General features: G+C 41.9%; 1 long non-coding RNA gene across 2 annotated transcripts in view; it reads right to left on the bottom strand.

Moving 5' to 3' along the window:
• LOC113985560 overlaps positions 1-15,329 on the bottom strand; it is a 150,155-nt gene that overhangs the window by 69,064 nt on the left and 65,762 nt on the right. The window contains exon 3 of one of the 2 annotated variants that reach the window (XR_003539862.2): positions 2,217-2,300. The exons of the other annotated variant lie outside the window; for it this stretch is intronic. This is a non-coding gene — a long non-coding RNA (uncharacterized LOC113985560). Of the gene's footprint in view, positions 1-2,216; positions 2,301-15,329 lie in introns of those variants that run through there. 2 annotated transcript variants of the gene reach the window in all.

Here is a 15,329-nt window from a genome sequence, read left to right as displayed (position 1 = left end):
CAAACAAAAAACACCACAGGGAGACAATAACAAGGTACACCTCCTGCCACAGCAGATGGCAACACACAGTCAGGGAGTTTGAAAAACTTTCAGTTCTAGCACCAGAACCTTGACCGAATCTTTCTAAGGACATTAATAGGGACGCTTTCAGAAGCAGAAAACTTCCACAGTGGCAGAAGACTTCTGCAGTTCATCCTCCAGAAGGAATTCAAAATCCTGAAATACTCCATTCAGCCTAATATAGCCCCATCTTTGTTTTCTTAAAGCTTTGCCAGCATCTCAGACATCAGTTTTAAGAAAGTTCACAGCACTTTGTATCATTTTCCATGATATCCAGTTTCCACAGATATCCATTTTGAAAAAGCCCCAGAAGAGAAGCAGAACAGAGAAGGACTCTGAGGACTAATTTCCAGCAGGCTCAGTGAGCAACAACTGGAGCGGTCTAAGCTCCCACATGCATTATCCCTGTAAGATTTCACTTTTTCTGGATGCCTTCCATCTTCTCTACATTGATATCTTCATGAAAGCAAGTCTAGCAATAACAGACTGACGAAAATGTAAATCTGTGCATTTGATTAAAGTCAGCCTGAGTATATCAAAACAACCCCAAAAATAACTCAGTCCACTTCTGGTAAATGTTGCTTTGAAGTCATATTCCATCCATGCTTTTCTCTGCCATTTCCAAAGTTAAAAGTTTATTCCACTACTGCAGGAAAAGTAAAATCCTCTGTAGATTTTCTTCCCTTAAGATATTTCTCATTTTAAGCACAGCTGAGTGCATGAAATTTGGCACGTGAAATATCAGAGTGCAAAATGGTCTTCAAGGCCCTCAACATAAAAATCAAATCTAATATTTATAGCTAAAAAAAAAATAGCTGGAGATGATGCATAAGGAAAACTCAGAAGAAACCTGGAAGCATCTAAAATATTAAATTAAAACCATTTATCTGAAGCAGAAGAGAAGTTGAAGGAGTTTACAAAAGAAGGGAAAGCCGACAGTGATGAATGTAGCAATTTGGAAACTGAGAAAGAAAGAAAAGCATGAGGAGAAGTTATGGAGGAGGAGAGCAGGGAGGACTAATAAAATAAGAGACTCCAGAGAAAGGAGAGGAAACTCTGGGTAGCCCTGTGTGCATCAAATTTTTTTCCAGGGCAGTAAAAAGGAAATGGGCAACCTCATCCCTCCTCTGACTTCAGTGATCTCACTAGAGTTAAAAGGATAAAACAGGCTGCAAAATATTAAGCTGAAGTCTCTGCAGCAAAACCCTCTCAACCCATTGCATAAAGAGCTCATCTCCTCTCATGGAATTTTCAGTTCCATTATCCAAGGGTGTTTGACATATTTACAGCTTTGACACTGAGGAAGGCAACAATCTGGATTGTTTAGGAAAGCCAGGTTCTTCCATGGACCTCTGGGGTGCAGTGGAGTTGGAGGTATCTTTCCTCTGCTCTCTCCTACTGCAGGATTTGACTACAGTATGTGAGATGTTTGGGTCTTTGTACTAAACAACCTCATTATTTTAATAGACATGGGAGCCATTTAATGATCTGCTTGCAGTGGCTCAGAAGACATTTAAGAAGAACAGATATTTCTGTGAAATTCTCTCAATTCAACATCTGCTCTATAGCTGCCTGTGACTGCAGCAGACTGGATTCAACAACCCATGTGTTCCCTGGCTATCCTGTAGTTTCAATCATTTTATTTTCTGCTGCAGGGTAGCGAGATACAAAAAGTTCAATCTTGAGAGGGCAAAAACCCAAGATGCTCAAAGCAAACGTTGAAGAATTTCTTCACAGTCCAAGGTTCATTATCACTGCAGGAAGCTTCACAAAATCAGAAATTAATTGCTTAACAATGGCAATCACTGATAGAACAGATGTTAATGTCATTACCATATTAAGAAACTGGCTAGGTAGTTAAACAACCCTGAAGCCATATGAACATTACTCCACAAAAGTAATTTTAATTCAGCTAAAATGTTCTTGAGCACTTGTGTAGTACCTTTGGATTGCTGACAGCTATGTCCAGCCTCCAGCCCATCTAATCAATACACATTTTCCTGCTGATCTACAGATAAGGTGGCTATTTATCCCAGGATTCCTTTGCAAATGGCAAAAGCAGGGTACTGTTGGAAGCATTTAACTTTGCAGGAATCTGAAGGACAAAGTGCTTTGTAAATTATTCAAGTTTCCAGAGCTACAGTAGATATGCAGGGCCTCAGTCCAGCTCACAGGGATTTCTGCAGTCTTGTGCTTTCCTTGGAGTAGTGCAGAAACACATTCTGACCCTCTGAGCATACCTAAAACCAGAAGTAAGAGGGTGTAAGGAGTCACCAATCAGCACATGGACTTTTCTATAGTGCCTCCTGTGAACACATCTTCTAGTGCTCAGTAGGACGTAGAGAAACACCTCAAGAATCTTACAGGCAGTAAGAACTATCAGCTATTGTTAAGCGTCTATTAAATTCTATAGTGTTTTCCTGTAAGGGATATACACTGTTTTGAGCTGAGTGGCTTGAATTGCATTTCATCAGTCAGCCTGAGGCCAGGGGAGTGCAGGAATGATCTGTCCATTATGTGTCTTGAAGTCATTATAACAACCATTACCAATTTCGGAGGCAGTTTTATTTAATGGCATCCATCACAGCCCTGCACCCCTCCGTGGGCACTGCCTGAGCACAGCCCTCTCCCAGGCAGGATAACCGAGCCAGACTCCAAAGGGCAGTGCTAACACGTGCCCTGCAGCAGCGATTAGCACCAGAAAGGTCAAGGTTTAAAATTAGGTTTTGCTGTTTCACTTCATAGGAGCAATTTTGGACTAATAGCTGTCCCATCTCTTATTAGCTCTGAGTAGTAAGTCATACTACGAAAGCCCTGCAAGGCACTCCTGACAATGATTTCATTTTTTTACTACTAACACCTTCAGGCATTCTCCTTGAGCTGGCACAGGAATATTATTTACATTGTGGTTAGGAAGTAGACAGGCACTGCATTTTGATTTTCATGTACTGTATTTCTAGGATTCAGAATCTGCACTCAGCCAAGTGGCTGAATACCCCTGAGACTCATTACTAAATGCAGAGTGATCTAGACAAATGTTACTGTTCTAATCATTTGTACTTCTCAAAGGCATCAGCCATGCAGCAGCAGATCAACAATTTCAAGGTAGATGTAAAAGACTCTTTTTATGCTTATCAATTTGCATATTGGAAACAGTAATACTCTTCCTTACAGTTAACAAATGAGCTGCTCAATTTACTGCTGATGTTTTTACAACTTGGCATTTGCAATTCACTGCATTCAAATCAAGATGTAAAGGATGGCCTCATGACGTTCAGCAGAGAGGTTTCCAGCACTATATATATCAGCAGTAATATCCCACCCTAAATAACCACTGTCACTTGCAACAGTAGGCTCGATTCTGACTTCATCCAGATGCGTGGGAGTTCATGCAGGAGCTCCTGATTATGCCTGGATTTTTCACTTCAAGCAGAGAATGTGTGCACCTCCATATCATCAGATAGTGGCAGTCCTTGTAATTATCTTGTCTCCTTCGATTTTTCTTAGGTTTTCCAAAGATTATTCTCCCTCTCAGAAATTATTACACCCAGGAAAATGACATTCATTAAATACAGTGAGGCAATGCTAATATCAAGGACAAGGAAGGAAAAGGGGTTGAGCTTTTATCCTTTTCATTCAAGAAAGCTGAATGAAATTATTTTTATTGTAATCCTGGAACGGGAAGAGATCAGTCTCAAGCTTTAAATTTTATAAATCTCCAAAGCACTATTTTTTTCACAGACTTTTCAAGTTTATCTTTAAGATTTTAAATTTCTTCACTGAATGAAAATTTATCTGTGTCTTCCAGAAAACACTATTCCTCGGCTAAACAAGTACCTATGTAATACCCACTCCATGCATTCAAATATCTAGCAAGATAATTCCTACTTCTCCCCTTTGCCATTTGCATTTAAATAGCCTGGCATTTCACTGGGGAGAAAATTTTGTTTAAAAGGGTATAACCTGTATTAGTTATACTTTTGTGAACAGAAAATTAGAATTACTAAAATAACAATACAAAAGCTCTTAAGAAGCCAAGAGACACCACCAACAAAAGCCAAAGCTGAGCTAACTCAAAGTTCTTTGACTCCCTAAGATCTATTCAATATTATCTGCAACTTTGGAAGTGATGTTATTCCTCTGTAAGTCCAATAGCTGCATTAAACTGATAACACATGTCTATATATCTTAGGGAAAAGTAATAAACCCTGCTGTGAAACACTATTTCCGTAGTATCTTGGAGGAAAGATAACTTTTTACACAAACTCATTTTTCATTACCACAGCATTGTCTTCTCTCTCAGACAGGATATAAGATGATTCCACAGACAAACTCAAAAATGAGTGTTTATCCAAGCTCACCCTTTACACAAAAGCTGCCCATCTCAAGAAATTAATAAAAGCAGAAATGCATTATATTCTTCCAGAAAGTGAAAGACAACACTGAGATTAGCAGAGCTAAACTATTTCAAGTTCTTTTCAAAGTAGAGACATCACCTCCCATGAGTTACAAGGACAGCCTAGTTGAGAAACACCATTTCTACAATTAGTCACTTTTATTCTTTTATTGTAACAAAATAAGTAATTTGAAACATTAACTACATCATAAGACCTTAGGAATAGTGATTTTCCAACTTTTCCTAAACCAGTTGTCTTTGCACTCTCATTCAGACACAACTTTCTTACTGTATTTTCTCCACCTTCTCTAGGCATTTAAAGAAAGCTTTGTATGTGGGTTGTCATGGTGTAAAGACAAAGGCAAAGCTTCCACGCTGCAGGGAACTCCTCAGTGCAGACGAGACCCTCCAGCCCTCTTCATGCTGTAAGCGTTACTGAGGTCCACAAGAACAACTGCTTACTGTATTTCTACAATTTCCTTCTAATTTAATTTCCCATTGAAGATATTTGTGAAATATTAACACTACTGTAATGAGATAATATGTTATTATAATCCTACTGAAACAGAGCAAGTCAGTTTATTGCTGTCAGCAGTGTAATTGCAGAGGTATTGCCACTCTTTGACCGCTGGGATGGGAGGGAAACAGAAGTGCCCAGCTCCACAGCTTATCCACAGCTCTGCTCTAGCACAGGGAGGGACACACCAGACTTGATTTGGGCTCCAACAGAAGCAATGAATAAGGTCTCCTCTCTAGCCTGGCAATAATCATCCTCTGCTCAGCACTTGCAGTCCCACCAAAAGCAGGGTCTGCAGCACAGCCTGCACACGGGGCATTGCTCCAGACCTTCCTGCAGCAGGGTGGGCTCCAGCACCACACACCTGGCTCTGAGCCAGACATTCCTTTCTCCAACATCAGCTGCTCCCTGTCCACCCTGAGCAGTGCTGATGTGACTCCAACACTGGCCAGCCAGCAGGTATTCTACTGATCATAACTAACTACAACTTTAGGACTCCTTTTCAGCACAGTCATATAGACTCAGACCCTAATTTAGTAAAACAATTCTGAGTCGTAAAACAAACAGCTCCTGCCATGGGCTACTCACAGTCTGAGCTGTAAGAACAAGCTTAAGGGCAGCTCAACACACTGCTGAGTTTAAGTTACTCATTATCCAGTCACCCACTGGCACCATTCAAGATAAGTTCCTGGTCCCTGTTCTGCTTGGCAACCTCATCTCCCACTAACTTATGGCTGCTGACCTGGAATTTCAGTGGCCTGGAATTTCAGACATGGAATTCTAACCATCTCTACAGACAGCTTTTAGAAAAAAAAATATAACTTTAGAACTAGACAAGACACAACATGCCCAGTAAAGATCAGAGTAATTGAGCCTGGCAGGTTCCTTCAGATGAACAACCCAAGGACTTAGGAAGGATGCACAGCTCACCTAGGACAGCTGATGGTGAGTAGGAATGCCCCAAGGCATTTTAGATTAACAAAATGAAACATTATACCTTTCAAACCTGTATTATCCATAAATACATACTTAAATTTAAATATTTTAAGGGGTTTTTTTGAGTGATTAGTAAATCTGTGGCAGGAAGTCTCACAAGAATATCCAAATACAGCATTAAAAACATAATTTTACCCTGCTATTTGCTGCTATTGTCAGCAAAATTTATCCAACTTCTATTGAAATACACCACTACTATTTTACTCTGTTCTTTACCTCTATTTGCAAAAAACTACTCAGAGGCAAGTAGGGCAGTGGGAATGGTGCTCCATGATAAAGGTCAAATGGTTATTTCTCTGTCCAAGCAGATTTCAAGCCAGAGATCCATTCATCTCTCCCACACCAACCCCCAGACTCAGCCAACTCGAGTGAGTGAACTTTGGCTGCAATGGAAGTGCCCAGATCCCAAAGGTGCCAAGTGTGTCCCCAGTGCTACACAAGCCATGGGGAAGCACAGTGCCAACTGACCACATCCAAGTGGCTGCTATGGACCTGGGCCGGGAAAAGGTGGGATTGGGAATGCAGTGCTGCTCTCCTCAGGGAGCAGAGCCCACTGCCATTGGGTGCTGGGTTTGATCCAGCATGGCAGGAAAAGACAAGGTGCCCGAGCCTCTCACTTGGCAAAGGGGCCACTGCCACTGCTGGCAGTTTGGGGACTGAGGAAGCTGGGGGAGGTCATTCAGGCAGCCTACATATCCCTCAGAGTGGTTATCAGGGCATTCCCACACAGCAAGGAAAAGGGGAAAGAGAAGGGTTTAACAGAAATTTCCAGAGTGAAGATAATGAGGTCCCAGGTTAACCACTGAAATCACCAAGTTCTAATGAAAGGAGACACCAGTGAACTGTATAAAGGCAGGACTTGGCTCAGACACTGCTTACACTCTGGAAACCCTTGTTTAAGTTTCTGCTGTGACTGATTCAAACCAGGGATTTGAATTTCAGCCTCTCTCAATCCCGTAAGCAACATAATCCAGTTATCACTGCCTGGCAGGGACAGGATTCCTTTGCAGCTGTGCTACTTTTATAAATAAATGTTTACTGCAGGCAAGATACAAAGATAAGTCATGACTTATAGCCAGCATATGACAGGCTACAAGGTTCAGTGTCCTCCCCACAAAGTTTTAATTTACTTGCATGAAGAACAGCTTCAGCTGCAGAGGTTGAGACCAAACCCCCAGAGAGTCCTGGAGCACATCTTGCCTTTCTTTTTGTCAAGTCTTAATCAAAAAGGTATCTGGAAAAAAAAATATCTAGAGGAAAAATCATTAGCGAGCTCACATCCTTCACAAAATGCAAAGAGATAGCTAGTTTGCAGAGGGGCAATATAAAGAAGAAGAGGCTTTTCCAAGATCTCCTCAGATTTTTAGGAAGCTGGATACATTACACTGATATAATTCTGAAAATTACTCAATTTTTTTTTTAATTCAGATACTGCTTTCTCTGAAGGTACTGCTGAAATAGTACTGCTGAAGTCCTGAGATGACATACTATGAAAGTATACACATCTGCAAGCTCCTCTATGCTCAAAACCTGAGTCAACCAAGTATAGAAGCAATATTCCTCCTTTACTATACGTGGAATAGTTTTCTTATTGTATTGAGGAGTTTTGCTTTATTTGTTCAACTTCCAAGGAGACAGGGGGCCTGTCCTACATGTAACCTGAACAAGCACAGAAGGACCATCATGGAACAGCCCTGTTGGGACAAGAAGCACCACACAATTTAACAGAGATTAGGGTATAAAGTGGTCCTTGTTGCACGTGGGGAGCTTGAATCATTTTGTGCCTTGAAGGCAAAATCTCAAATCTCTTGACTTGGACAGTCTTCAGACATACATTCATGCACATGCATTTCAGATAATTTACCTTTTTACAAAGCCTGATCCTGAGGACAGAAGTCTTCAAATATCAATTAGAATAGACGAAATAATACTTTGGAGAAATAGCATTAATGTATATGGAACAGTTTGTGACCAAACCCAGTAACATGAAGTGTGTGTGTGTGCGTGCTAGAAAGTGATACTAGCAGTCTTCAGAGAGAAGGACACTGGGAATTTGTGTCACTCCCCTGTGTGTCTCTCACTTCTAATGGCTTCACTACCCCTGGGGTGAACAGATCTTTGCTCCTCTTCAACCAGCTCCTGACCAGAGCCTGCACTGTGGGCAGCACTGTGCCACTAACAAGACATCAGCTTTCCTGCTGCCTACCTGAATCCTCATGTTTACTTTTTCCAAGCAAAAAGGATATGCAGAAAAGGCTACATCCATCTCTGTTTTAATACAGTCTCAGTTGATAGATGAGTTCCAAACTTCAGTTTGTGCCAAGAGCTTTCTTGCAGTCCAGCAAGTGAAAGCGATAGAGCCCCAAGACAGGAAATAATGTGTGTAAACATGCCCTGCTGCAGGTCAGTAGCCAGGCAGTTCAGACCAATTAATTTCTACCTCTCACTGTATTCAAGTACTAAGCCACCCTTAAAATTACTTGTTTTCATATTAGCAGCACTGGCACCTCACTGTTCCAAATGACAGCTTATCAGAGATGCATTTTCACCCTCTAGGTTGATTTTGCTTATAAACAGATTAAAAAAAAAAAAATCTCTTGTATGAAGATGAAGCATCTGCCTAAGGATCACAGAATGGTTTGGATTGGAAGGGACCTGGTCCTACCCTCTGCAATCAGCAGGGACATCTTCAACTAGATCAGGTTGCTCAGAGACCCATCCAAGCTGATCTTAAATATTTCCAGGAACGGGGCATCTGCAACCTCCATAGGCAACTTCTAGCAGTATTTCACTACCCTTATTGTAAAAAATTCCTTCTTTATATCCAGTCTAAATCTAAATTCTCTTAGTATAAAAGAACTACCCCTTGTCCTATCACTACAAGCCTCACCTTTCTTATAAGTACTGAAAGGCTGCTCTAAGGTCTCCCCTGAGCCTTCTCTTCTCCAGACTCAGCAGCCCCAACCGACTCAGCCTGTCTTCATAGGAGAGATGTTTCATCCTCTGACCATTTCTGTGGCCTTCCTCTGGACCCACTCCAACAAAGTAACATGATCTATTCCATTTTAAAGCATACCTTCCTCTCCACCAACTATAAAACAAAATTTAAAATAAATTTATGCTGTGAAATGAAAAAGCATAGCACCCTATCATGAAAAAAAGAATGTGACATGGTAAAAGAGAAATATGCATAAATGCCAGCCAAGAGGCCATGCTAACCAACAGCTTTGAGACAAGTTTGAAGTAGTCATTAAGAAAGGATGAGGCAGGACACAGGTGGTTTCATGGACTTGCATGCAAAGCCATCTGTGTAAAGCTCTGACAGCCCCTCTCTTCCCCAGAAACGAAAGAATGCACACAAAGCCTGCACATATATAAGACAGTAGTTCACCAAGACTCCTGCAAGAGAGACTAGCACTGAGGCAGTTTGCTCTGAGAAATCATCTGTAAAATGCTCCTGTACCTGCATGACAAACCCTAATATTGCTGCCTTCCAGAGGGCTGAGAAAAACAACCCAATAAACACCCCCTGCAGCAGTGGTGCACCCAAGGCAGGAACTTTTTGTGAAGGGTGAGGAAAAGAGAAAGTGTAATTTAGCAAATCTATCAAAGCCAACCATGACCAGACTGGTTGAATACGTCAAATGGGTAAAGTATATCCCACTACAGAACAATGGTGTGTGGGGATGATAATAAAACCCTCCAACACGTTTACAGGTAAAATATCCCACTGAAAAACCTGGTTACCAACTCACCAGCCTCTGCTGGAAACATGTGATGGTCATAACACTTAGAATGGACAGAATCACACTGAAAAAGACTTTAAAAAAGCCCATGGCTATTTCAAGGCTGCTTGAAAAACACACAACACAAGCTCCAGCTGTTTAAATTCAGCACCACATCCCCTGTGCTGCCTGATGCAATACCTTACGTAAAGACAGTATGGCAATAAAATGAACAGCCCCCCAGGCAGGGCAGGCAGAAGGGGTAAAATGCTGCAAACAGCACATGTCCCTCATTCAGGCTGCTGGGACTGCGAAGGAGAATAGCCTGTGACAGCACCCTCAGTGCCTGCAACACACCAGAGAGGCAGGATTGTTTGAACAAGCACCTTTTCCTCTCAGACAAAATACCACTCAACAAGCTTTCGGGGGTGGGAGAGATTGAAGAGAAAAAGAGCAAATCCCTGGGAAAAGTTGAGCTAGACCTTGCTGCTCATTCCCCTTCTCAAAAAAAAAAAAAAAAAAAAAAAAAAGAGCCACACCCCTATTCTTTTTGTTTGGAAAAGCTGTGTGTTTTGTGGTAACAAGGACAGCTTGTCTCTGTTACAGGAGGTCAGACCTGTGTGGTCCATCACACGTGACCTTATTGGCTTTGTGAGTTTTTGATGTCCAGGTGCACTGAGACTGGCAGAGGAAGCTACAGAGAGAGCCCAGGTAACCCCAAGGCAGCTGGTATCCAGGAGAAACTCCTGCCAATGCTTGTGGAAAAGCCAAAACCAGGAGACAGCCCCATCCAGACAGCTGCCACTCCTTCCCATCCAAGGTGCACTGACAAAGAGCAAGGAGGGTGTGATGAAATTGTTCAGGTCAGGGCTGGGAACCCAGCTGGAAGAGAAGCCTGTTGTGAGGGAGCAGTTCAGGATCATTAGCAGCACAGACCCCCAACAGCCAACAAGCTCCCACTTTGAAATCTGTTGGCCCAGTACACATAGCACCGAGAAGGAACACGGGATGCCCGGCTTTCCAAAGCAGACAAGGCTTCAGACTTTCAGAGTTACACTTGAAATGACAACATGAGAGCAGCCAAATGGGGGCAGATCAAATATTCCACTTTTCTATGCCCTAACACTGGCCACAAGCAGAGGTCACAGGGAAGTCAGAACAGGCTAAAATTGTATAATGCCTCCTCCAGTTCTTCTTCAACCTTTCAGAACCTTGACCCAAGCATTTAGTAATACTCAGTGGTTTTTCTGTCTTCACCAGGGGTCATGACTGACTGGTCCATAAGAGCTTGGTCATACCTAATGGGTACCACCAACAAGTGCTTCAGGTACTCTTATCCAAGAGCAGATCTCTTCAGAAATAGAGGAGTCTCAGAGTTGAAAAACCTCACTGTGCCTTGCCATGGACAGCCAGAAGTAAAATAATCTTCCCCTCTGTTTTATTTGCTCAGATGTAGAATTGCCTATGAGGAGCTATAGGGCATCTCTTCCCAGGTCACCCAGCTCTTCTACACAGCCCAAATCAGTCCTGTGAGATCCAGAAGGGGCAGGGAGAGCAAACACCATCTACAGAGCTCTGCAAGCAGCCACCAGTGGTGCCAAGCTGTGTCCCTGCACTGGGATGCAGCTCTGCTCTCACAGCCAGGCTCTGAGCAGGGCACACCCAGTGATTCAAGGCTGTGTTGCTGACTGTCAAAGTTAGAACTGCTGTACCAAGAAGAGACCTCACTGAATGCTCACTCCTTATTTCTGTCGAATCATTTCCGCAGTTTACAAGGTACAATCCAGGGGAGAAGGCAGTTAAGCTATAAAACTAATTTGGTTGAGAGCACAAGACAGTTGCTTTACCCTCACAGAGAGTAGCAAATGCTCGGTTTGTTCAGTTTAATTGACAGCAGGTTCTACACACCACAAATATAAGTGACTTTTACAGACTTGGCTTAGCACCTAGAGCAAACAGGCACCTGAAAGGAGAAAACTTATTTGTGAAACAACATTGCATCCTTTATTTATCATCTCTGTGCTATGTCCGTACATCAGTGAGAAGGGTTCAGCAATAAGCAGCCTTAGCTCCAAGTTTCTGCAACTTTTTTTTATTTACTCATGTTCACGATGTTCTCATAACAATATAAGCCCTAACATTTTATCCTAAAGAATTAGGGAGAAGGCCTGAAATAATGTTTGCTTTTGTTTACCTAACCTATACCATTGTCCTCCACTGTAACAACTGTCACCAGAGATTTGCTGTCCTGCAAATATAGCAGGAGCTAACTCCACTCCCATAGTTTTCACTTTTCCAGTAAATTAAACATGAAAGGGTAATCCATGTACCATGCAGAGTTCCTCACCTGCAGCAGCCTCCCACTTCTTGATCTGGAAAACTTCACTTCCTAGCCATAAGCCTCCCACCCACAGTAAAGCAAGATATAAAGAAAATGAGTCAAGAACTTTTCTCAAGCTTAAGAACTTAAAGAGGAACTCACACATAGAGAAAATTGCAGTCCAGCTTGCAGAAACATCACTAAATTCTGAATGGCAAAACATGTGCTTCAGAGAAAAAGAAGCCACTACGAATTTCCACCCTTTCTCTTAAAATGTGAAACAGATTTCTTACTTCATAATAATTAGGTAGCTACAAAATAGTAGTCCCATCACAGGTACAGTACCAATAAATATAAGAAAAAAAATCTGTAGTGATCAGTTTAGCCATCAGCCTATCACAAACAGGCTTAAAATTGAAGCAGGGGAAATTCAGATTACAGACTACAGCAAAAAAAAGGTACACTGAATATTGTGTCAAATTAACAAAAACAAAACCAAAAGAGAGGCTTTGTAAATGCTCAGAGCACAAGGAGATTACTGCAAGGGCTGATCCAAAAACTGTGTCACTCAGTCCATCATGAGGCAGGGAGAGACCAGATGGACCAACAGAAGATGTTCAATCAGATGGTCCCAAGCCATTATATAGTCCATGGTTTAAAACATACCCGAAGTCATAGAGATCATCTTGCTTCTATTCCCATCTGTCCCTGGCTCACTGAGACAAAGAAGCTTCAGAACCTCTTTCCAAAGGGAAGTCCTGCTGTTCCCAGGCATGCAGAAAGCACCAGGTTGTAAAACCTGCAGTTTCTGCTCACCTCCACAGAGTAGCTCGAAATATATCGGAATTCTTGAAATAAATACATCGGAATTCTTGAAATGGAAACTTTACAGACGCAATCCCAAGAATCTGAGAGGTTCTAATACCTCTCCAGCCAAGGCAAATATGAGGATTCCACCTCCTAGGGGACATTCTGAAGGGACAGAGAAAAGACTATAATTGGTTGTTGCCAATCATTTCTTTTCCAAACAAAATCACAGCTACTCTGGTTCTCCTATAGCTTTTAGTGGCCATTTTGTGCTCCACTTACATCCTCCACTGCATATCAGACTCATCCAGCACTAGTTCTTTTTACTAACCCAGCAAACCTGGACTACCTTCACCACTAACAGTCTGAACTAACACCCACAAGCACAGCAGGGCTGTGGCACATACCCAACTTATTCCTTACCACAAGGCCATCTAACACATTTCTCAGCTTCTCCTCAGTGTGCAGCTTCCCTTCCAGACTTTAGCTGTTGGCATTTAGTGCAGAACATGAAAGGTTACAGTTCACTGCTCTAAGGAGTAAGCTGCTGGAATGGAGATGCAAAAGAGACTGGAAAAGCAGCATCAGGATCACTGTCCTGTAAAGCTCTCTGCATAGACTAAAGCTGGGCTAGACAGAGCAATTAGCTTTATCCAAATTATTTTCAGTGTGGACAGGGTGTGTAAGACAATGATCATCCACATAGAGACAGTTACCTTTTCTGTTATGTCCCCAAAGTCCTAAACCACCGGAGATGCATGGGAACTGGTTACAGGCTGCAAGTCAGGTATTTGTTTGAGCAGACTGTTGATGAACAGGAATTCATTTTGAGGGAGGCCATCAACTTTAGGGACAGGCCTTGTTCATTGAACAGACATCCAACAATACATCCAGTACAGGTCTCCTTGATTTTTAAATAACTTGTGTTTCTCATTCCCATCTCCTGCATCCTGAATTCCCTTTCCTGCAGCAGTTACTGCTATTTGCAGTGCTACATGATCCCTTCCTCCAGCTCTCCCGTCCTACTTCCTTGCAGACTGAGCTCCCTGACCTGCAACTGAGCCTTCCACTGTGATCAGCCTCATCAGGGATCTGCCGCCCCGCTGCCTAATGAGCTCAGAGAGATTCTGAACATCTTGTCATGGTTTCACTTTAACAGATTATTTCTCCTTAACTGAGATGGACAGGAGGCAGTACCTCCATAGCTGCCCTTTGGATGCCAAGGCTGAGCTGCTGACTTCAAAAAGCAAGGTTGGGGTGGATCCCCTTCCCCTTCCGTTCCACTGCTCCGTTTGACATTTTGGAGTTCAGAGGGCTCTGTACACCAGCAAGATAAATAATTTCTCACATGGCCAGCTGAAGGCTTTAAAGAGAACAACAAATTAACAGTAATGGATTACAAGAAGTAAACTGGGTTTTGCTCATCTGCAGCAAAGCTCTGCCCCCAAGGGACAATTTTTATAAATACAATATTGTTGATATTCAAATACTTCCCCTCAAATCCAGACTCCCACCTCTTTATCAGTGGTAGGTACAATTGTCAGTGTAAATGAACCATCATGACAATCCATGGGGCAAAGAGCAGACTGGAAGGCTCAAGACTGTCAAGCTGTTTGCATTTCTGTTGTAAACAGCTTGCACTGCAGCTCCAGAGCAGGTCTTATGTAATCTGCAAGTTTCCTATTCATCTTCATAAAATTCTAATTTTATACAGCAATAGTGTAAAGTCAGTTAAACACAAGAATGATTTTAAAGGTTTCTAGAGACCTGATGTCATCTGGGAGCAGTGTACTCCATTTGTGCATTATATCTGAAAAAAGCAGAGTCAGATACAAATCACAAAGAAACACAGTGAGTGTTTTACGAGTTCATAAATCTAAGGCTATGGATATGCAGGGACCAAAATTTGAATCTTTAAGCACCATAATTTATGGACACAAAAAGATTCATTTTAACTTTTCAGTATTTAGAATGTGAGGAAAACATGCTGCAGCAGAATCAAATATATGATGCACTAAAATAGCACTAACTAAAAATATTTTTATTATCATTGCTCTGTTGCACAAGTTCAAAGGCAGTGGACTGAGCATGTAACAGTGCACATCAATAAGAAATGCTGTGAGAACAGACACATGGCACATGTGCAGTCCCTGACATATGTTCTAGTTTGGCTGATCATTCCATAAGTTTCTTTTTTTTTCCTTCCTTTATTTCTTCTCCTTCAAGAAAGATTGGGAAGAGGGAATGCACAAGAAAGGGTACCAATTCCCAGCTGGTGAAATTCAATGTTACATTCTTCATGACTGTACATTCCTCTGCTGCCTATCAACACAAGTGCTGCTCAAATAATGGCAGAAGTTTAATTAGCAATCATCTGCAGCCAGGAAGCAGGCAAGTACACACAGAAGCAGAGATCATGTACTTCTAAAAAAAACTTTTAGAAAAATATGCAACCTGGACACAATTTTACTTTTTTTAACCCACATTTTATCACAGCTTCCCAGTTAC

The sequence above is a fragment of the Pipra filicauda genome, unplaced genomic scaffold (genome assembly GCF_003945595.2).
Source record: "Pipra filicauda isolate LSUMZ 115617 unplaced genomic scaffold, ASM394559v2 scaffold58_size5111680_pilon, whole genome shotgun sequence".
Taxonomy (NCBI): Eukaryota; Metazoa; Chordata; class Aves; order Passeriformes; family Pipridae; genus Pipra; species Pipra filicauda.
The sequence above is the reverse complement of the archived record's forward strand: the minus strand, read 5'-3'. Positions and strand labels throughout refer to the sequence as shown.